The sequence below is a fragment of the Alosa pseudoharengus genome, unplaced genomic scaffold (assembly GCF_046254945.1).
Source record: "Alosa pseudoharengus isolate Yale_2024_CS ecotype anadromous, Long Island Sound unplaced genomic scaffold, YU_APseudo_1.1 YU_APseudo_1.1_scf_17, whole genome shotgun sequence".
Taxonomy (NCBI): Eukaryota; Metazoa; Chordata; class Actinopteri; order Clupeiformes; family Clupeidae; genus Alosa; species Alosa pseudoharengus.
In genome coordinates, this window is record NW_027468640.1 from 1,009,794 (window position 1) to 1,033,999 (window position 24,206).

The following is a 24,206-nucleotide window of genomic DNA, read 5'->3' on the forward strand; positions in this document are numbered from 1 at the left end:
TAATCTACCCAGTCTTGTGATTTCATCTTTTAGATATGAAATGATTTTATATGGCAAAAAAAAAACTTTTTTGACAACTGTAACATGACTAAATGAACGATTAGTTTGGGAGACGTTACCATCAGGTTACAATTAATTGATTATGAGCAGTTTTTCTTTTAACTGTTTTCTAGTGAACTGTAGGACCTATGCATCTGAAATTGTGTGTGTTTATATGAATATTAGTTCTTATTGTATTGCCACATTGTTTATGAAAATATATTATTTAGTTTTGTTGTTAGTTTATTGTAACTTTGATGTTATCAGTTCGGGATCGGCGGCGCGACCACTAGGGGCGCTCTTGAATGAACAGGTTAACTGCGAGTGAATCCCGTTTGCAGCCGTAGAAACGCAAGACAAATGAAACATTCTGGTTTTCTCCGAGTGCAACGATGATAGACAGACATCATTTGGATAAAATATAGAGCATATTAACCTCCGTTGCTCAGCCAAATGCCTTCCTGTTACGTCCTGTTATCACGGAGTTACAGGCGATAAACAATTTTTGATGGTCACAAGTTTACTTCATTAGCGGTTTATTTTTTGGATTATTAAAGAGTGTTTTTCATTTAAAGGGTTGACTTCGTGCTTATTCAGTAGAGCATTTAGTGCTCTTCCCAATCCCACACATTGCATGTTTGTTTGTAATTGATGCAACCGCGAGATAGGCTGTGCATTTGACGGCAATGAGTTGTTAACAGACATGAACCAAGACATATAGCCCAGCAGCAATCTAGGGACTGTTCGTTATTTATTGAAGGGGCCACCGGAGGAATTTTGAGTGCTTCAGTTGCAAGTTGCATGACCCTCTCTTGCCTGCTAGAAATTGTTCAATGACCCTCCGACAGAATTGTTAAAAAAGACATGACCCTCCCCTGCCAATTGTCGCTGTCTTCCGCCCGCGCCACAGCCACACACTGTGATGACGTTCTAAAATCAATCTTTCCCGTGAGCTGGCATGCTACCAGTCCTTCCTTTTCAAATGTGTTGCGCCTGTTTGCTAGCCTGACGTAGTCATACTCAATTCTAGTCAGAATTTGAGTCTGATACTGCTCCATAGAGCTGTGATTATGGGGCGTGTTTCAAACGAACCAGGAAAAAAAATGCCTCTGCACTCAATTGGATAGACCTACAACCAATCAGAGCAACGGAGTGTGTGACGTATGTTAAGCGACGCATAGTTGATGTCAACAGAACTCAACTGCACGCTAGAAGAAGAAAATGTGAGCGATTTTCGCAGGTGTTGTAAAAATAATGTAAGGATACACGGAGTTCTTCAACACACGAACCTCATTTTTGAGAGAAACAGTAAAGGTGAATGCATATACGATCAAGTTATCCGTTTAGGATTACAACTCCACAACACTGCAAACAAATCGCATCGCATTTGTCGGTCCTGTCAGAACTTTATAACACGGTTGGAACGCGACATGCCCGTGTTTAAAAAATGGACAGAAGACGAAGGAGACCAGCCTGAAGAACCGTGTTCATCTGAGGCATCAGAGACGCCCCGGACTCTGAAGACGTTCTGCCCCAATCCGTCAACTCCAACCGGTACAAAAACGCGAAGAAGCATTACAGAGGTAAGCTTGTTAATACATTTCTACTTCTTATGATATGACTATGAGAATAACCTCGATTGCCACGTTTCACATGAGTTAATAGTGAGTCGTGATTATTGTCCAATGTGATAAACACTGTGCATTCCCACACTCCTCATTTCCGTGAAATCTATCTATGATTAAATCATCTAGTCATATTTTGACATGCCTAGTATTCTGGAAGCCAGCCCGAATTTCAGTGTAGTGTGAGCAAATGTTACCAGGATAAACTTGTACCTGATGTGTAAGTTGGCCTCTGTCACTTTGTCAATATGTAGAAACTTCATTTTGTAATGGACTAGCATGTTATCCAACCCCCACTTCTGTGCTCTGCACCTCTGTGGGGGGTGGGCAGTGTTTCTCTGACCTGCTCAGCAATTGCATCTGGTGTCACCATATTTAACAGTCTGTATTTTCCAATGTATTGTCAATGCACGTTATACTTATTAGGCTATACTGTAATTCTTCACACTGATGTGTTCACTTATATTTCAGGTTGTCACCCATTTTCCATCCACTTGACCTCCACCTGGAACACCTAAACAATTTTCTCAAATCATTTATGAGAGGATTGGGACCAAACATGTCAGAAATGTCAGCAGCCAGAATCAGTAGGTCCATTGGCATCGTCAAAGAGCTAATGGACAAAACGGACACAGAGCTGGAGCTGACCAGGCCGGCTGGCATTCATCATGTGGCCCGAGAACAGGACGTTTTAACACTGGTAAACGTTTTCACAACTTTCCCAGCAAAAATCACCCAGGCAGGCAGTCTCATGCATTCCCGAATTTCAAGAGAAACTTATTGGCAAAGCTGAATTACCAGGAGAAAATAATGGACTGGCAAAATGTGCCTATTTAAATAATTAAGTAAATGTGAAATGTAAATGGTGATGGTAATTTGTAAATATTTTTTTCGTAAATGACAATGTAAATAATTGTTTTCATATAATAGTTTAGTAGTATCCACATTCTTGAAAACATTTTTGTGTTTTCTTATTGGTTGTATGTTCAAAGTTCAGCGTATATCTTCAAACATTACCTATTATGTGTAGATATTAAAAATCTTTATTGACATGTCTTATTGTTTGTCTTTAAATGCAGAAACATCACCAACCAGTAGAGAAGTATAAACCATTTTAATTTTATTCAAAAATATTAATGTAACAGAGGTAAAAAAAAAAAAGGCATTTGCACAACAACAGGACCCTGAAGCTACAAATTTGAGCCTGAATTTGAAGCTAGCCTGAGATCTTCAACATTGACAAGCCTGATTCCAAGTTACTTGGGGATGATTGTATCTTATCATCCTCATCCTCGTCATCAAAGTAACCAGTGTAATCCATGTCAACCTGAACACGGTCATCCTGAACAACACAGTCATCAAACAAATTAGTTTGACTCTGTTCGATGTCATCAAAAACCTCATGCATAATTCATAGTATCTCTTTTGCATGTTCCAGCTTGAATGTAGGGAGATTATGGATAATGAAGTCCAGGTCAAATATCTGTGTGCACTGTTCTAAAACTGATCAATGAGTTCATCTCCAAAACCAGTGCAGGCTGTGTCGACTGTGTAAAGTGGTATGTTTTTATGGTCCTGAAGTAAACTACTCCTGTAAGTTTGTAACAGTTCCCTGATCAAAAGTGTGCCCTTAGGTGTGACTATTCTGTGTTTGTGGTGTGATGAAACCTCCCCTTGAAAGTGTTCATATTTGGGGATTAGCTCCCCACAACCTTCAGGTTCACAAGAACAAACAGAATGGCAGTGAGTGCAGCACAGATGTCCTAGATCAACAGATGTGGTGTGTTCCTCAAAATGGCAGTACAAAGCTTTCCGCAGACAACTAGTGACTCCATTAAAGTACCGTCTTAACTGCTGGGTCAAGCTTTGTACTAACATCCCTCACAATCCAGTGTAGGCACTCCAGTGTATGGCCAGGTACTTTAATCAGACCCACTCTGATGTTTGTTCTGTTTGGGCTCAGGGCCAAATTTATTGGATTGTCCATCTGAAGCTGTTTCATAACCCTGGCTCTGGATTCCCGATCAGCAGAAGCGGTCAATGTCAGCACAGGTGTACCTGGAATATATAGCAGTACAAAAAGCAACCAATAAGTAACAGTAAAAATAAGAAATTATGAGTAGTATCATTTAGTACTTTTTAATGACTGTACTGACATCTAAAAAGAATACATCACTTATAAGGGGTACAGTGACTAGCCTACCAATATGGATATGGTGCTTGAGTACATAAAGCAACACCCAAATGCCCTTCTGCCCTTTTGCAGCCTGACCACTGATAGAAATAAAACAGTAACCTACATTAGAATGTTTTAACAGCTAGTTCGCTACAATCACACTAACGTTATGATTGTACCAAGTCTGAGTTAGCGAACGTACAACGATACCTAGGCTACTATGTTTACAACATGGGATTCGTATCACGACATTGGGAGTTATTTACTAAGTCAGACAGTTAGACTCTCTTACCATTTGTAAGTTAGATGAACTTCGTCCACGACGATACCCATTGCGTTGGCTTAAAAACATCGGAGCCTAGCATGTCCCTCCACTTGTTGTTCAGCAGCCAGGATTCCGGGCTTCAAAAAAGGATCTGGCAACGACCGCTGGCTATATCCACCTCGTCGTGCACGCCGAGTTGCATCGCCGTGATGCCCATTTCAGTTGCTTCGGCAAAAAACATCTTTCTTATCAACAAATGCCTTGATCCCGTTACTCTGTTCCTCTTTTAAAATTAATTCGCTGTCGATATCTTCTAGAACAGACCTGATAGCAGAATCTACACATCTCAATTCTCCAGCGGCAGCCATCGTTGTTGTAAACGAATTCAACCCAAGCGCTCTTTGGTGACGTGGTGGATTACGTTACTGTTGAGCATCTGTCCATCATCGTATAAAGCCCGCCCTGACAATTTGATTGGCCCGCCAGTATTTGGGCGAGCATACTCGCGCCACTATTGATCAATGCCAGACCGAACTTCCCGACCTCAAACGTTGTGGGCGGGACTAAGTTCGGAATGGCACCCAGGCTACCTGTTTGCACAATTTCACAAATAATCATATGTGATTAAAAATATGACAAATAATCCCTGTGCACGGGGACCATAACAATGCATGCCAACTTCTTCCGTGTTTCTCACGTATTTTAACTTCCCCCGCTGTCTTGCCGTTTTAATGTTTTCCCGTAGAATATCCCATATTTTAATACTCTCATAACAGCCCTGCCATCAGGCCTGTCTCTGTGTTGCCCTGTTGCTACCCCTTGCCCTTCCAACGAAACAGATGTCTTCAAATCATCGTTTTCCTTGCTTGAAGGCGAACTTAGAGTGATGTTTACCTATTTAATTTTAACGGCGTGATTGTCGTGAGAGCACGATTCATTGGCGCTTGCATGTTCGGCCTTATGTCTACATGCGCACCTGAGGCTACTCAGCTACTAGAGAAAGAATTTCCCCTGTTTGTATGTTCACTCCAAGTTGGCCTACCATAACTTACCAACTCTGCACTGTACACCCTAAGTGGCTATTTATATTTTTCTGTGAAATAAGCAAATGTATTTGTTCAACTTTATGAAGCAGAATTACGCACTAGGCTACTTGGAACATAACACATTTGACAAAGGACAGATGTATGTTGCTAGTGACAACATATTAACTTTCAGTGTTTTACGATGTCTTTGTCATGGGTAAGTGTTTTCCCCATGCATTTATTCTAGGTTACTGTCAGTGACTGCCGTGAGAGAAGCGGGTTCTGTGTTTCGTTCATTTCAGTGACTGACGCGAGAGAAGCGGGGTCTGTGTTGCGTTGCGTTAATTTATTTTCAATTGGGCATGCCGTGCCGTCCACAGCTCAGTTCTGACAAAGCCGAATTTACTCCTTTTAAAACAATGAGTGCAGGAAGCGCGTTTGTATGGTTATATTGCTTGACAGGGGGGATCCCAAGCAGCTTTCAGCCATAAGGCTACTTTGAGAACATTTCCTAATTCACCCGACACTAATATTCAAAATGTTGAAAACTATTTCGGCATAGCCTATTAACTGACCACCCGATTCACGTTGACTGGGGGGCAGGGGGGGTCATCAGACATTTGTGCCCAGTTAATCCGGCCCTGCCCCCAACAAATCACACCTTCCCACCAGCTGTGACAGCTTAAAAGAAGTCAAGAGGACTCCTAACTCACAGACCTATTCACAAACATTTTTAGCCTGTTTTGAAATCCTATGCGGCTACAGGAGCTTCCAATCGTGAGGAAGCAATTTTGCATTGTAGGCATAACTAACATGCAATAACACCAACAACAACAACCAAAACTAGGCTACTCATTGTCAACATGTAAATTAAATGTAACATTATTGTGAATCAAATTAAAATGTTCTCTTTTGCAAGCATAGGCATAGTAACAGATTGATTTAATAATGTTACAAAGATACTACATCAATCCGTATGTTTCATTAGGCTACTAGGCTATTTGTTTTGCCTTACTCTTGATTCATTTAGGCTAGGCCTTTTTATTCAGTTATTCATCATCTTCTGTCCTTGTGTAGCGCACACATTCTCAGACCTGTCACCTGCCACTCATCGTAAGGGAGGTGTTTGGAATCATTCCCGCGTTACAATCATCAGCCAATCAAAGTGGTCACTTCAGTCAAGCTCGTGCATGAGTAATAACGTCATCCATAGCAACGAAGACTCACTCACTCTTAGACTGTTTGTCAAAGATTCTAGAGCACTCATCTCCAGAATCTGTTCAGGAGTTGTCATTTTCCCTTACTAAGAGTAGCCTAGGTCTGAAAGGCTGATACCAGTTAGGCCTACGTTCAACAGTAACATAAGTGTAATGAGCTATTCATTGTCGAAGGTGAAGTGAAATTCTTACTTTGGAAAACAAACATTTGCCGATATCATTGGATAGGGAATAGGCCTACTTGTTTATTTTTTACGTAGCCTACAATGGCCAGTTCAGACAAAGCCGAAATTACTCATTTTGAAACATTTGTATGGTTATATTGCTTGACTTAAATCCCAGAGAGTAGGCTACCGCACCCCACAGTGATGGGCCTAGCGGTCTTACGCGTTCAGTGTGGGGTAAACAAGCTAAGAATTTAGCGGTGTCACATCTGCCTGTCACAGACGTGGAGAGCTGAAGCTTGGGATACAGTTATGTCGTGGAAATTATCCACTTCCCGAAACCTCCAATCCAACTAGCACTCTGATGTCAAAGACCCGAAGGAGAACACCAAGACGAGAAATGCTGAAGACTTTTGATCCTTTATTCACCGTATTGCAGTGAGAATACAATCCAAACAGCGTCAGGACTGAACCGTCAGGCAATAGAGTGATGAGTCGCAGCTGCTACCCCGATGAGATCTGATCTGAATGTCCCTGAGCTCTTTCATTTATGCTCTCAGGGGCCTGAAAGGCGTTCCTATCACCAGGAACGTCACCAGGCCCCTTTTAGCCAATCAGAACGTTTTGGGACTTGAGATATTGGTGGAAAACCCTTCTCATCTAAACATTAAAAAATGTGTGTTGCTAGGCAGAATACATGTGACCAGGTCCTATGTGTAATCTGTTGCCAGGCAGAGTATGTGTTTGTTTTGCTTCTATGTGTACTTTTACTTTTGGTTCTGCCTCCTTTTCTTGTAAACCCCTCCATATCTCCTAAGCCCTGTTCTGGTTTTACTTTCACTGCTATTTAGTCCAGGCAAAGTAACCCATTTTGGAGCCAAAAATAGAACTAATTGTAAAATAATTTTTTTCAGCATAGATCATTTCTATTAGGTGTCCAGAACAACATACTAAAAGTCCTAAGAAATCCTAGTTGAGGAAATATGTTTAATTCTCATCAATCCAAGATGTGTGCCAGTATAAGGCCAGACAACAATACACCCCTATGGGACTATTTTCTCCCTTTACGTCTATCAAAAAAAAAACTTGAATATGCAAATGAGCTGTACACTAATCAAATATAGGCCCCCATAGGCTTATTTTTTTCCTTTACTCCTACCACAATAAAACTTTACACAATGAAAGTCTACATGAAAAGTAAAACATTTTGTATTAGAAGTTTGTTTGAAAATTAATTTGAATATGCAAATGAGCAACATACTAATCGCATATGCCCAAAATACACCCTAATGGGCTTATTTTTTCCTTTACTCCTATCACAATCAATCATCGCAGTGAAAATATATATGAAAGGTAACATTTTTTTTTTACAATGGGTACAATGAGACATGCCCCACCCTCCTCATTAGTATGCTGTCCATGCATAATACATTGGGTATTGGTAAATCGTGTATATGGCTAATACCTTTTTGGGCTGTCGTGTCATGAGGAGGGTGACAAATGTCAAAATCCATGTTAGTTCACATCTTGAGGGTATATGCTTTCAGACAATATATGGTTTAGGTGGTTTAATTAGTTTTCTCTTCATGGTACAGCCCAAAATGTATCAGAACACACTTAATTTACCAATACCCCATGTGTTATGCATGGGCAGCATACTAATGAGGAGGATGGGACATGTTTCATGTCATGTTAGATCACATCCTGAGGGTATAAGCTTTCAGAAAATATATGGTTTATATGGTTGAAACAGTTTTTCCTAAATGGCACAGACCCAAAGGTATGAGCCATATACCCAATTTACTCATATCCTATGTATTATGAATGGGCAGCAAAGTAAAGGGGAGGGTGAGAAAGGTCAAAACCTATGTTAGATCACATCCTGAGGGTCTAACCTTCCAGAAAATATATGGTTTATATAGTTAAATCAGTTTTTGTGGTAAAAGTAAAGGAAAAATTAAGCCTATTTGGGTGTATTTTGGGCATATTTGATTAGTGTATAGCTCATTTGCATATTCAAATTCATTTTCAAAAAAACTTGTAATACAAAAAAAAATACTTTTCATGGGTACTTTCATTGTGTAAAGTTTAATTTTGATAGGAGTAAAGGAAAAAAATAGCCCCATTGATGGTGTAGGCCTATTGTTGCCTGGTCTAATTGGCACACATCTTGGATTGATGAGAATTTAACATATTTCCTCAACTGGGATTTCTTAGGACTTTTAGTATGTTGTTCTGGACACCTCGTAGAAATGATCTAAGCTGCAAAAAATTATTATGACCGCCGCGCAGCGAAGCGGCGGTCATATAGGTTTAGTCAGATTTTTTTTTTTTTTTTTTTTTTTTTCTTTTTCGCATGTCCAAATTTCTGTCAATGATTCCTGGGACACTGAAAGACCGGGGTAGACGAAACTTGGTGGGCATGTAACCCCATATGGATAGCATGGAACCATCGTTTTTCGTTTTGATCTGTAGCCCCCCCGCTGGACTGCACCCCCCGAAAGGAGGGTAGGGCAGACACAGTTTTCTGTGAATATCTCGAGAACCGTAAGGTTTAGGAGGACCATTTTTTTTTGTATGTTGTCCTCAAGGGGCCATGTCAACCCATTCCATAACCACTCATTTCATGTATAGCGCCACCTAGTTAAACACAAAAAAGTAAAAATGAGGTGTTGTAATCGCAGGTATCTGTGACCTAACATAGTCAAAACTGCACGAAATTGGAAGTGTAGGATCATTATGACACCCTCTGAATGCACGCCAAGTTTCGTGGAATTCCGTTCATGGGGGGCCACACAATAAATGCATTTATGTTACTATACACCAACTGGCCTGTAGGTGGCCGGAGACAGTTTTCTGTGAATATCTCGAGAACCGTAGGGCCTAGGAGGTCCACCTTTTTTTTGTATGTTGATCTCAAGGGGCCATGTCAACCCATCCCATTACCACTTATTTCATGTATAGCGCCACCTAGTTAAAAATTAAAAAGCAAAAAATTAGGTGTTTTCATCACAATATCTCTGGCTGACATGGTCAAAACTGCACGAAATTGAAAGTGTAGGATCATTATGACACCCTCCGAATGCATGCCAAGTTTTGTGTACTTTCGTTCATGGGGGGCCTTACAATAAAACAATTTATGTGTACATTTAGTGACGTACACCAACAAGGATTCCCGGGACACTGAAAGACCGGGGTACACAAAACTTGGTGGGCATGTACCCCCACATGGATAGCATGGAACTGTCATTTTTCATTTTGATCTGTAGCCCCCCCGCTGGACTGGACCCCCCGAAAGGAGGGTAGGCCAGACACAGTTCTCTGTGAATATCTTGAGAACTGTAGGGCCTAGGATGACCATTTTTTCTGTATATTTGCCTCCAGGGGTCATGTTAGCCCAGTTCATGTGCACACATGTGCACAAACAGATACACACACACACACACATTCACAGTAATCATGACACATACTCACACAGTAGACATATGTACGCTTCCATGCACAGGCACATACGCAGGCACGCACACACACACACACACACACACACACACACACACACACACACACACACACTCACACACACACACACACCCACACACATAACATAAACATAACACAAACAATCAAGAATTTCTCATAATTATGAACAGGCAAGATGGAGGTGGGGTTGTATAAAATGAATTTTACATGTGAAATCTATGAACTAATCATGTTTTGGTACTTGTTGTCTAGCAGATACCAGTGAGAATTGAGTGTGGATAATGCAATTTAGTGAGACAGTTAGAATCATATAGGCCTTTCAGCGTGATTTCTTTTTGTGGAAAAAATGCGCTGGACTGGGCGGCGGTCATATTTTGTACCGCTCTGCGGTACATCTAGTTTTACAATTAGTCTGTCGTAAAACGCTACTTTGCCTGGACTAATTCCTTCTAAGTTTCACTCTTAGTCTCTGACAGTTCAGTCTCATGACTTCCAGTAAATGTTGCATAACAGTTGCTCAAACAATATCCTTATATCAGATGGAATGTTTCTAATAAACCAGCATGCACACACACGCAAGCATTATGTCTAGATAAAATCACCACAGTTACTACAGTAACAGTATTTTATTTTAATTCTTATGGAATATATATATATATTTCACTTTTATAAAGGCTTTGTTTGAATGCTGTTGGAACAAATAGTAGTTGATTATAAAGGCAACTTTCTGTTGCAATAGGCTATTCTGTGTGTTCTGGACTGCAGGTAACTTGTTAAGCCAGTGGTTCTCAAACTTTTTCTTTCATTCCCCACTTTGATCAAGGGGGCATTGACTGATGATAGTGGAGATAACGTGTTATCCCGAGGCCTTTGCAAGTCAGCATCTCCGACGGTAGTCTACCCTATTAAAAATATACGTTTTCGATGTCCCAAACGGAGAGCCATACTTTATTGTTTTAACGATCTCTATGCTACTCACCAAAATGTAGGCATGGGAACATGATGAAGTATCCAACTGTCGTGTGTTAAATTATTGTGATTACGAGCCAGTGGTTTTCAAACATTATGCGTGACTCGGACATCTATGCAACAGACTCATATCGTCCTCGCATTCGCAAAATGAGGACATACAGACTGCTCAGATAACAGGTGTACCTCCAGTTATGCACGGTTTTAGTCAAGTCATTTAAATGTGCTGGTGAAACAGTTGTTTACTCTGGGCACAGTTCTGCGCACAGTTCTTCCAGAGCTTCGTGCCAAGTAATAAGCGTTGAGTCGAGATGTTTGTGTGAATGAAACGAAGCGTATAGGCCAGGGATTCCCAAACTGTGGTACGCGTACCCCCGGTGGTACGCGAGCTGCTTCTAGGGGGTACGCGAGATGAAAAGGGCTATGGCGGACAGGTGTAAAATGAAAATTTTAAATCTTTTGTAATTAATTCATGAAAATACAAAATGTCGAATCAGGTCATAATGATATGGAAACATGAAATTAAAGGATATCAATTATAAACTGTGTTCATCAAAAAAAGGGCAGCTTATTAAACATGACGCCTGGAATAGCTAATAGAATGCGTTACTTTTGAATGCGTTGGATGGTCCGTGGGGGGAAAGTTTTGCGGATATAACAGGTTTTTGAAAACAACAAAAACAGAAAGGAGGGAAGGAGCAAAGCTAGGAGTTATTTCAGATGGGCAAGAAAGGTAACATTAAGCTAGGCTTTACATTTAACAAACTAAAGGTAGCCTAAGTTTAGCCTTTCTAGGCTGTAGCCTATAGCCTAATGTTGTCCAAACGAATACATCCTTGTCAGGCGTCGTTGTAGGCCTATTATAAGATATTGTATGTGGATGTAGTTAGGCTACTATGCAGGCTACTTTTCATAACTTTTTAACTGACCAAATGCACGCACCTAAAACCGGGAAACGGACAAATATTGTCGGGGTGGGGGGGGGGTTATAGAATGCGTTACGTTTTTATGTGTTTATGTGTCGGATGGTGGGGGTACGCGAGCCGAGTCGGAATGTAGGCGGTGGTACGCGGGGGGAAAAGTTTGGGAACAGCTGGTATAGGCCATAGTGTGACATGCGTAAACCAATGGTGTAGAGATGACGCCACAGGGTTTTATTTAAGAGAGCCTACGTTTGTATGTAGGCAATTTATATTCACAATACTTAGGCCTACTAAAATAATTAGTATTTTATTTGTATTGGTTGTTTAGAGTAAAACCCCCCCCCCCCCCCCAGGTCTGACCCCATGGCTGCCGGACTATGAGGGGGGGGCCCCAGAGAGCACCTACATATTCTACTTGTCTAGCAGCGTCCCTGCTACAGGCAGACAGGCAGGTAGACGGACTTGTCTAGTCTTGCTCCCTCCTTTCTTCCACACCTGTTCTCTCTCTCTTCCGTAATCTCTCTCTCTCATTAGTTCATCCCTCTCTCTCTCTCTCCTTTGCTATGGAGTGTGTGTGTGTGTGTGTGTTAGTGAACGTGTCTTTGCTATGCAGTGTGTGTGTGTGTGTGTGTTAGTGAACGTGTCTTTGCTATGCAGTGTGTGTGTGTGTGTGTGTTAGTGAACGTGTCTTTGCTATGCAGTGTGTGTGTGTGTGTGTTAGTGAACGTGTCTTTGCTATGGAGTGTGTGTGTGTGTGTGTTAGTGAACGTGTCTTTGCTATGGAGTGTGTGTGTGTGTGTGTGTTAGTGAACGTGTCTTTGCTATGGAGTGTGTGTGTGTGTGTGTGTTAGTGAACGTGTCTTTGCTATGGAGTGTGTGTGTGTGTGTGTGTGTGTTAGTGAACGTGTCTGCTATGGTGTGTGTGTGTGTGTGTTAGTGAACGTGTCTGCTATGCAGTGTGTGTGTGTGTGTTAGTGAACGTGTCTGCTATGCAGTGTGTGTGTGTGTGTTAGTGAACGTGTCTTTGCTATGCAGTGTGTGTGTGTGTGTGTGTGTTAGTGAACGTGTCTTTGCTATGCAGTGTGTGTGTGTGTGTGTGTTAGTGAACGTGTCTTTGCTATGCAGTGTGTGTGTGTGTGTGTTAGTGAACGTGTCTTTGCTATGGAGTGTGTGTGTGTGTGTGTTAGTGAACGTGTCTTTGCTATGGAGTGTGTGTGTGTGTGTGTGTTAGTGAACGTGTCTTTGCTATGGAGTGTGTGTGTGTGTGTGTGTTAGTGAACGTGTCTTTGCTATGGAGTGTGTGTGTGTGTGTGTGTGTGTTAGTGAACGTGTCTGCTATGGTGTGTGTGTGTGTGTGTTAGTGAACGTGTCTGCTATGCAGTGTGTGTGTGTGTGTTAGTGAACGTGTCTGCTATGCAGTGTGTGTGTGTGTGTTAGTGAACGTGTCTGCTATGCAGTGTGTGTGTGTGTGTTAGTGAACGTGTCTGCTATGGAGTGTGTGTGTGTGTGTGTGTGTGTGTGTGTGTGTTAGTGAACGTGTCTTTGCTATGGAGTGTGTGTGTGTGTGTGTGTGTGTTAGTGAACGTGTCTGCTATGCAGTGTGTGTGTGTGTGTTAGTGAACGTGTCTTTGCTATGGAGTGTGATCCTGTGTGTGTGTGTTAGTGAACGTGTCTGCTATAGTGTGTGTGTGTGTGTTAGTGAACGTGTCTGCTATGGAGTGTGTATGTGTGTGTGTTAGTGAATGTGTCTGCTATGAAGTGTGTGTGTGTTAGTGAACGTGTCTTTGCTATGGAGTGTGTGTGTGTGTGTTAGTGAACGTGTCTTTGCTATGGAGTGTGTATGTGTGTGTGTGTGTTAGTGAACGTGTCTGCTATGGAGTGTGTGTGTGTGTTAGTGAACGTGTCCAGTGTTTCCCACAGAATTGGATTCAATTTGTGGCGGTAGCTGACTTTGACAACGGGGGGGGGCAACAGTTGAAAGGCTGCTGATGTGTGGATGCAATTCATAACGTTTTCTACATAGTTAAAATGAAGGTTCGTACTTCTCCTTGGGACAAGCACTTTTGAGTTTTGGAAAACACTTTTCCATTTACATCGGGATTTTGCAAACATTCAGTGTCAGAGTCAATAAAATGAGCCCTTCAACAAAATTGACAAGCAGCTGTAAGTAGGCTAAGCATGCTAAATTCGACATCCAAACAGTATTCTAACGTTAGCTTTGAGATACTGCTTGATTGCATAACTTAACTTAGTTTAGTCTCTTCAATGTAGCCTACTATGTTGTGATAAGATCTTAGCAGAGTTAACTTTAATGCAGCAGTTTTGAACAAATTTGCGCAGCATGGTCACGATGCTAAGCGGATTTAATAGCAATTTAGCCAGACGTCTTCTATGCAATGCTTCTATGTGGCAACAACAATCCTTCAACAATCGTGAATATTTTTATTTTGTGGCGCCCCGCCACAGATTAGTCAATGTATGGGAAATACTGGTGTCTTTGCTATGGAGTGTGTTCCTGTGTGTGTGTGTGTTAGTGAACGTGTCTTTGCTATGGAGTGTGTATGTGTGTGTGTTAGTGAACGTGTCTTTGCTATGGAGTGTGATCCTGTGTGTGTGTGTGTGTTAGTGAACGTGTCTTTGCTATGGAGTGTGTATGTGTGTGTGTGTGTGTTAGTGAACGTGTCTTTGCTATGGAGTGTGTGTGTGTGTGTGTTAGTGAACGTGTCTTTGCTATGGAGTGTGTGTGTGTTAGTGAACGTGTCTTTGCTATGGAGTGTGTTTGTATGTGTGTGTGTTAGTGAACGTGTCTTTGCTATGGAGTGTGTTCCTGTGTGTGTGTGTGTTAGTGAACGTGTCTGCTATAGAGTGTGATCCTGTGTGTGTGTTAGTGAACGTGTCTTTGCTATGGAGTGTGATCCTGTGTGTATGTGTGTGTGTTATTGAACGCAAGCAGTTGTGGCGAGTAGCCGTGCAAATCACTGTGCAAAAACCACTGACGTTAATGCTAGCTAGCTAGCTAGTGGAAGATTGATACTAAGATATGTTAGGTTACGTTAATATTTGATGTAGTAAGAATATAGTAGTTGCTTAATGAGCATTTTCATCTTGGGATTTAACAGGGAACCTGTGCCCACGTTGTTGGCTTAGTAGCCTAGATTACGTCGAGCTGTTGCAAACGCGAGAGACGTCCTGTAGGCTACTGCTGATGAAAATATACCCCGTTTTCTAGCCTCTCGGGGTACCGGCTATCAGTATTACACGTCCCCCATGCAAAACGTTTGACCATGGTTATCCGTCTGGGTTTTTTGAGTTAATAAACTCCATAAATAACCATTAATTTGTCATTTTATGCCTGCTCCCTGTTGTTTCCTATGGAGTTTTCCGAGCTGATGTCCGAGTCCCATTGAGGCTGGACTGTCATTGGCTCATCAGCGTTCTAAGGGTGGCGCTTAGCGACAGGTCAATTGTGGGGTGTATCAGGAACGGGCAGGAGGAGGAGTACAGGAGCCTGGTGGAGGACTTTGTGCAATGGTGCAAACTCAATCATCTTCAACTCAACACTTCAAAGACCAAGGAGATGGTGGTGGATTTCCGCAGGTCTAAGCCCACTCTGCTACCAGTCTCCATTGATGGGGTCAATGTGGAGGTGCTAAGCACCTACAAGTATCTGGGTCTCCACCTGGACAATAAACTGGACTGGTCAGCCAACACTGATGCACTCTACAAGAAAGGGCAGAGCAGGCTGTACTTCCTGAGGAGGCTGCGGTCCTTCAATGTGTGCAGCAAGCTCCTCAGGATGTTCTACCAGTCTGTTGTTGCCAGCGTCCTCTTCTATGCAGTGGTATGCTGAGGAGGAAGCACAAGGAAGAAGGATGCGGGGCGAATTGACAGGCTGGTAAGGAAAGCTGGCTCTGTAGTGGGAGCTGAACTGGAGTGCATCACTTCACTATCTGACAAAAGGACCCTGAACAAACTGATCAACATCTTGGACAATGAGTGTCACCCACTCCACAGCACTATTGTTAAGCAGAAGAGCCTGATCAGCTGGAGACTTCGCTCACTGCCTTGCACAACAGACAGACTGAGAAAGTCATTTGTCCCCAGGGCCATTGAACTGTTCAATGCCTGACTTAAAAGAGAGGAGAGATAGACTTCTCTGCATAGACTGTCTGCCTCTTCACCCCCTCCATGTTTGAATACTGCCTGTCCACTAGCCACTTTTTACCACTGTCTTTATGCCTCACTGTTTGCGTGCTATATTAGCACATTAGCACATATGCATAACCCCCCCCCTCCATGCCATAGCCGAACTGTGGCCACACATATACCTTTTATTAAAATAGTTATATATATAGATATATAGACTCTATTCTTGCACTGTTGGACTTACTCATTTGCGCTATCACCATGACCACTATCACCACTGCACTATCACCATGACACTCACTCACACAGAGCACCTTACCTTACTATGCACAGAGAATCACAGGCTCAGTCCCTGCCTCAGTCAATGCAAGCGCCTCTTGATTGATTAATCACCGCTATGTGGATACTGTTTTTATAATTGATTTAGATTAAGTGTTAGTTAGTATAATTTGTATTTTAGTATATTTAGTATATTCTTTATCTTCTAGTGTCCTTATTGCTTAGTTGTGTTTTTATATTATATACTTTTAATTACTTTTTCTGCTGTTAGTGAATGTGTGTGTTGTCTGTATGCTACTGAGACCTTGAATTTCCCCTGGGGATCAATAAAGTATCTATCTATCTATCTATTAATAAGACTAGCAGCGTTATAAGACTAGCAGCATTAGCATAGTCTTTAGTTGTGTTGCATTAATAAGACTAGCAATTATAGCATAGTCCTTAGTTGTGTTGAATTAATAAGACTAGAAATGTTAGCATAGTCCTTAATTGTGTTGTATTAATACGACTAGCAATGTTAGTATAGTCCTGAGTTTTGTTGAATTAATAAGACTAGCAATGTTAGCATAGTCCTTAGTTGTGTATAGCAAAATCAGATTGGCAGATAGTGGGCCGCTGGTGGTATGCCGTTGGACCACCATCTCTTTAAATTTAACTTGTCATGAATATTAAGAAAAGTTATTAAAATGATGTATGGAGTATAACTGAACAAATTAATTTTAGACCAATAGTGGCAAAATGTTGGGCAATTTGTCTGCAACCCGCCAGTGGACCGTCAGAGAGCTGATGACAAAATGCCAGCGGACCGCCAGCTATGCCCCCAATGGACCGACAGTGGTCTGCCAGCCCCTTGTAATCTGGGTAGTGATGTAACACAGACCCATTTGATGTAACAGACACTATGCTACCTACATGCTACTTGCAACACACTATGCTACCTACATGCTACCTGCAACACACTATGCTACCTACATGCTACCTGCAACACACTATGCTACCTACATATGCTACCTGCGGTTCTGCTACCTACATACTACCTGCAACACACTATGCTACCTACATGCTACCTGTTCTGCTACCTACATGCTACCTGTGGTTCTGCTAGCTACATGCTACCTGTGGTTCTGCTAGCTACATGCTACCTGTGGTTCTGCTAGCTACATGCTACCTGTTCTGCTACGTACATGCTACCTGTGGTTCTGCTACAGTAAATGTGTTGAACCTACATGCTACCTGTGGCATCCCATCTGGCATTTATTAACACACAGTATATGATATATGTTATACAGCATCACTCCTTCTGTTATATTAATAAGACTAGCAGCGTTAGCAATATTAGGGTGTCAATATGGAATATGCTGAAATGATTTTCCATCATTTGGTTGGTCACTAGGGCTCAGTCTGATCTTTACTTCCAACATCAAAACACATTTGAACTGATCTCATAATCTTGACACTGTTGTAACCGTGGCTACAATAACACACTCGTGTCCTCAACACCGCCTCTTTCGTTTTTATACCCCTAGCCCATCTTCTAGGAGTTTGACCTTTGACCCCTGACCTATCCTCTGAGAGATTGACCCCTCTGTGTGCTGAGAGAGGAGTGTTTGAAGCCTAATTAATCCTTAATGACACTTCATTAAACGGCCGTTTGTTTTGCAGGGTTAGGCAGCAGTCAAGGTTCATTATGGGTTTAAATCTATCTTTAGCTGACACAATTTATCTCACACACACACACACACTCAGCGTCTCACCGTCTCAGGTAATTGATCTTAATTGTGTGGATGTCCCAGGTGTCTCGAGGCCCAGCGGAATTAAACAAGTGTATGACTTCCTCCTGTACCGCTGAGTGTGTGTGTGTGTGTGAGAGTGTGTGTGTGTGAGAGTGTGTGTGTGTGAGAGTGAGTGAGAGTGTGTGTGTGAGTGAGTGTGTGTGTCTGAGTGAGTGTGTGTGTGTGAGAGAGTGTGTGAGTGAGTGTGTGTGTGTGTGAGAGAGAGTGTGTGTGTGTGTGTGAGAGAGTGTGTGTGTGTGCATGCGTATGTGCGTGCACATGTAAGTGTGTGCATGTGTCTATAACCAATGGGAGATTTGTGTGACTTCCTCCTCTACTCATACAAGTGTGTGTGTGTGTGAATGCATGTCTATGTGGTTTGTGTGTGTGTGTTTATGTGTTTCTCTGCAGAGTGAAAATGTGTTTGATGTGAAAATGTGTGTGTGTGATGTGAAAATGTGTGTGTGATGTGAAAATGTGTGTGTGTGTGTGCGTGTGTGTGATGTGGAAATGTGTGTGATATGAAAATGTGTGTGTGTGTGTGTGTGTGTGTGTGTGATCTGAAGCTTTTTGATAAAGACGTCTTTATGCTCTACATGAGTTATGTGTTCATGTCTTTGCTGTGTGTGCGTGCGCCTGTGTGTGTCTATCTGCATGTGTGTCTGCATGTGTGTGTGCCTGTGTGTGTGTGTGATGAGGTGTTGTCTCCTAATAGACGAGCGGGTGGTGATGGATGTCTGCTCAGTGGAGTTTTGGGGGCAATTTCACTGACATGGGGGGGCAACGGAACAGCTGATGGGGCTAATTAGTCATTAGCGTGAAGACTGCGGTCCCCAGTGACACACGTGTGTGTGTGTGTGCGTGTGATTAACCTGTCAGAGATGAGCTAGAGGGGGGGTGTAATTTGATCATACAAGTTGGAGTGTGTGTGTGTGTTTGGTGTATTGTCACTGCCAATCATGTCATTTCTGTCACATCGAGGAGAGAGAGAGAGGGAGAGAGAGAGAGAGAGAGAGAGAGAGAGAGGGAGAGAGAGAGGGAGGGAGAGTAAGGGGGAGAATGAGACATGAGACATGACACACACACTCACTCACTCACACACACACACACACTCACTCACTCTCACACACACTCACTCACTCTCACACACACTCACTCACTCACTCTCACACACACTCTCACACACACACACTCACTCACTCTCACACACACTCACACACACACACACTCACTCACTCTCACACACACTCACAGGGACGTAGCACCAAATTCTGGGCCCTATGCACAAGTGGTGGCCATGGGCCCCCCCAACCAACCACCGGCTGTAAGCATGAAGCATGAGGTTCACAACTAACTATCTAATCACACATTGAATTAATCTAAAAACTCTTATATGTACTGTATAACAGAAAATAATCTTATTACCCAAGACTTCACTGAATATCTGTTTTATTTGAAGAATGTTTAAAAGCTAGAACATGAAATGAATGAAAACACTTTTGGCTGAGAGAACAGCTATCTATACAAATTGAACACTTTTGGCTGAGAGAACAGCTATCTATAGCTAACTGAGTGTGATGCGTTTCACAAGTTAGCTTTGCTACTAATTTGACAGCCTTTCCTCATGAACCTATATAACATTGAGTTAAGTTATTAGCTCATAATAATTTTCGAATTAATAGGCTATTGAAATGTTGTGGTAGGCTATAAATCAGGCATCATGTTATTTCTAATTTTGTGTTAATGCTGTTTTAGCACTGATAATCGCGGATTCGCGGTGGTATTGAAGTGTTTTGTAACCTTCAGGAGTTCATTTCATTTGTAGACTATTGCTTTCACATTGGGCTCACCTTTCTTGGGAAAGAAGGCTGTTCACACTTGTTTTCCCTCATTTCTTTTTTTCTCCCTTTCTTGCCTCTCTTTTCTTTTCTGGGAACCGGATTTAGCTTTCTTAGACTTGACATCTTCACACCGTGACCGTCTGCATTGCTGCTTCGGCAGAATCTTCAAAAATGCGCCTAGCAGGGGAAGGCGGACTGAACCATTTCGTGCAAGGGAGAGGGTGCCTGCCCTCAAACAATGTTGGCTTGGACACAATTTAATACATCAATCAACTGATGCATTTACCCAAAATATTTGCATCTATATTAGTTAATAACATTTATTAAGATCTTTAAATTAAGGAAATTATTTATTATTAAGGAAAATAAAATTCAACTCCTTAGGGGCCCTCCCCCCACTTGGGGCCCGGGTAATTTATTCCCACTTGTCCCCCCACTACGACACCCTTGCACACTCACTCTCACACACACACACTCACACACACACTCACTCAGACAGACATGTGTTCATGTGTGAGAGATGTGTTTGGTGGTGCAGGACTTTGTGTGAGAGACAGTGTGGTTGGTGTAGACGCGTCTGCCAATGTGTGTGTGTGCGTGAGTTAGTGCTTGGTGCAGGTGTGTGTGTGCGTGAGTTGGTGCAGGTGTGTGTGTGCGTAAGTTAGTTCTTGGTGCAAGTGTGTGTGTGCGTGAGTTAGTGCTTGGTGCAAGTGTGTGTGTGTGCTTGGTTTCCCATTCAGACGTGTGTGTGTGTGTGTGTGTGTGTGTGTGTGTGTGTGTGTGTGTGGTGAATACGGCCCATTCAGACGTGTGTGTACTGGTGAATACGGCCCATTCAGACGTGTGTGTACTGGTGAATACGGCCCATTCAGACGTGTGTGTGTGTGGTGAATACGGCCCATTCAGACGTGTGTGTACTGGTGAATACGGCCCATTCAGACGTGTGTGTACTGGTGAATACGGCCCATTCAGACGTGTGTGTACTGGTGAATACGGCCCATTTAGACGTGTGTGGTGAATACGGCCCATTCAGACGTGTGTGTGTGGTGAATAATGTGTGAATTTGTGATGCTGGTGAATACGTGATGCTGGTGAATACATGATGCTGGTGAATACATGATGCTGGTGAATACATGATGCTGGCCAATGTGATAATATAATAATAATAATAATAAGCTTTATTTGTATAGCACCTTTCATACACAGAATGCAGCTCAAAGTGCTTTACATTTGAAGCATGTAACAAAATAATAGTCAGTCAGTCATTATCAATCACACTTCTTCATTGCTGGGGCCGTTTATGATCGATCCACTCAGCAACATATCAAAAATATAGAAAATGACATGTCATAAGACTGGCAGCCTTAACCCTCTTACCCCCCACAAGCACGCCATATGGCAACTGTGGCAAGGAAAAACTCCCATATTCCAGGAAGAAACCTTGAGCAGAACCTGACTTAATAGGGGGAGCCCATCTGCTTCTGGCTGGCTGTGCCCTCCAATAGCAGCAGATGTAGAATAATCTGAAAAAGTAGTCTACAGGATAAGACGAGTTAACTAAAAGCTTTCCTGTACAGGTATGTTTTCAGATCTTTTTTAAAAATATTTACTGAACTCGCCTGCTTGATGTACAGAGGCAGGGTGTTCCATAGTTTGCTGTAGTGATGCTGGTGAATACATGATGCTGGTGAATACATGATGCTGGTGAATACATGATGCTGGCCAATGTGATGCTGGTGAATACATGATGCTGGTGAATACATGATGCTGGCCAATGTGATGCTGGTGAATACATGATGCTGGTGAATACGCGATGCTGGCCAATGTGATGCTGGTGAATACGTGATGCTGGTGAATACAGTTGAATGTGTCTCTATGACGGGAAACGGCAGCATGATCTCCCTCTTTTCCTTTAATTATTTCTGTCCAAGTCTTTCTTTTTGCTTATCTTCCTCTCTCCATCCTCCTCTCTCCCTCCCCCTCTCTCCATCTCTTCCCTCTCTCCAACCTACCTGTGTGTGTGAGTGTCTGTGTGTGAGAAAGAGAGTGTGTATGTGGCCACCCTTTTGTATAAAAGTCTAGTTCTGCTATTGGTCCAACCTACCTGTGTGTGTGTTTTTATATTAAAGTCTAGTTCTGTTACTGGTCCAACCTACCTGTGTGTGTGTGTGTGTGTGTGTGTATTAAAGTTTAGTTCCGCTACTGCTGTTTCCAGTGCTCTTGGTAGCCATCTGTGTGTGAGAGAGAAGAAACAGTGATTGTGTGTGTATTTGTTTGTGTGTATACTGTATGTGTTTGTTTGTGTGTATATAAAAGTCGGGCATGTCAGGTGGACTGCATGTCATATTGTGTGTGTAGATGCGTGGTTGTGTGTGTAGGTGTGTGTGGTTGTGTGTGTGTGTATAAAAGTCGGGCATGTCAGATGGACTGCATGTCATGTCATATTGTGTGTGTGTGTGGTTGTGTGTGTGTGTAGGTGTATGTGTGTGTGTGTCTGTATAAAAGTCGGGCATGTCAGATGGACTGCATGTCATGTCATATCGTGTAGGTGTGTGTGTGTATAAAATGTCATATTGTGTGTGTGTGTGTAAAATGTCATATTGTTAAAAAGAGCAGGTTGTGATATCTGACATCTGGCGATCGATGACACAGTTCTGATGAGGGGCCAGTTCTAATGAGGGTCCAGTTCTGATGAGGGTCCAGACACAGTTCTGATGAGGGTCCAGTTCTGATGAGGGTCCAGACACAGTTCTGATGAGGGTCCAGTTCTGATGAGGGTCCAGACACAGTTCTGATGAGGGTCCAGACACAGTTTTTTTCTTACTGACCTCTCACTCCTCTCTCTTCCTCCTCTCTCTCTCTCACTCCCTCTCACTCCTCTCTCTTCCTCCTCTCTCTCTCTCACTCCCTCTCACTCCTCTCTCTTCCTCCTCTCTCACTCCTCTCTCTCTCTCACTCCCTCTCACTCCTCTCTCTTCCTCCTCTCTCTCTCTCACTCCCTCTCACTCCTCTCTCTTCCTCCTCTCTCACTCCTCTCTCTTCCTCCTCTCTCTCTCTCACTCCCTCTCACTCCTCTCTCTTCCTCCTCTCTCTCTCTCACTCCCTCTCACTCCTCTCTCTTCCTCCTCTCTCTCTCTCACTCCCTCTCACTCCTCTCTCTTCCTCCTCTCTCTCTCTCACTCCTCTCTCTTCCTCCTCTCTCTCTCTCACTCCCTCTCACTCCTCTCTCTTCCTCCTCTCTCTCTCTCACTCTCTCTTCCTCCTCTCTCTCACTCCCTCTCTCTTACCATTTTATCTCTCTTTCTCTCCAATGACAGGCGCAGGTGTGTTTGTGTGAGAGGTGTGTGTGTGTGTGTGTGAGAGGTGTGTGTGGAATTCAGCTGTAAGCAAGGAACACACACACTATTTATGTTTTTGTTGTTTACTCAGGTTTTAAAGGGGTCATAGAATGCAAAACCGAGTTTACCTTGTCCTAGATGAATAGCGATAGTTCAGTGGGTGAAATGGAGATACAGAGAACTTCAAAACCCCATCGACACCTCCTTCCTATGCAAATCTCACAATTCGAAACTCCCGCCATAAAACGGGCGAATCCAAAAGAAGCTGCGAGTTTACGCAAACTCGCAGGTGGTACCTTATTTGGCTCTGGCCTGTACATTTGTCACGCCTCAAAATTTACATACAGACCAGCCCACTGGTGCTCTGAGCCCAGGAACGTGAATGGAGAGCGAAGACGAGACAAACACTAGTTTAGCTGCCTGCTCGTTTACTTCCACAGGAATTATAAAGCAGACAGTTCTTCAAGGATATCGAAAATGAGCCACGGTCGTAAATGCAGTGTTCAAGGCTGAAACTTAGGCTACAAAGAAAGCTGAGACTTTCCATAGTCTTCCCAAGAATTCAAAAGTTGAGGGGCATGGATAATGTTTTTCTACCAGAAGATCCCTGCAAAGTTCGACACTACGTTATTAATTTGCAAAACATTTCAAATGAAGCTGAGTAACACGATAGTTTGCTTGCTAGCTGTAATATAACCCATACCCATATACGTAACACATACGTTTTTGACGTCAGAAGTGGAAACAACTTCACGTTATCAATTCAAATGATATCTAGTCGATATTGTAGCGTCGGCGCAGAAAGACTGTGTTAGCGTTCTCCTGCGAAATGCATGCTGGGATACGAGAGCAAACAATCGGGGGGTTTATGTCGTTATTCTCCTAAGTTATAAGTGTAAAGTTGGTGTCTTTATCGTAACATGTTTCCCTTTTAGTTATCCCTCATG

The 24,206-nt window shown here is 42.6% G+C and overlaps 2 long non-coding RNA genes across 2 annotated transcripts; one reads left to right on the forward strand and one right to left on the reverse strand.

Moving 5' to 3' along the window:
• Nucleotides 1-1,070: 1,070 nt before the first annotated feature.
• LOC143127894 (uncharacterized) lies at nt 1,071-2,719 on the forward strand. The gene is made up of 2 exons (XR_012987715.1): nt 1,071-1,622; nt 2,136-2,719. It is a non-coding gene; the product is annotated as an uncharacterized LOC143127894 (long non-coding RNA).
• A 40-nt stretch (nt 2,720-2,759) lies between these two features.
• On the reverse strand, nt 2,760-4,690 carry LOC143127895 (uncharacterized). Its single transcript, XR_012987716.1, has 2 exons — nt 4,133-4,690; nt 2,760-3,722 (listed from the first exon to the last, which is right to left on the reverse strand). It is a non-coding gene; the product is annotated as an uncharacterized LOC143127895 (long non-coding RNA).
• Between the last annotated feature and the right edge of the window lie 19,516 nt (nt 4,691-24,206).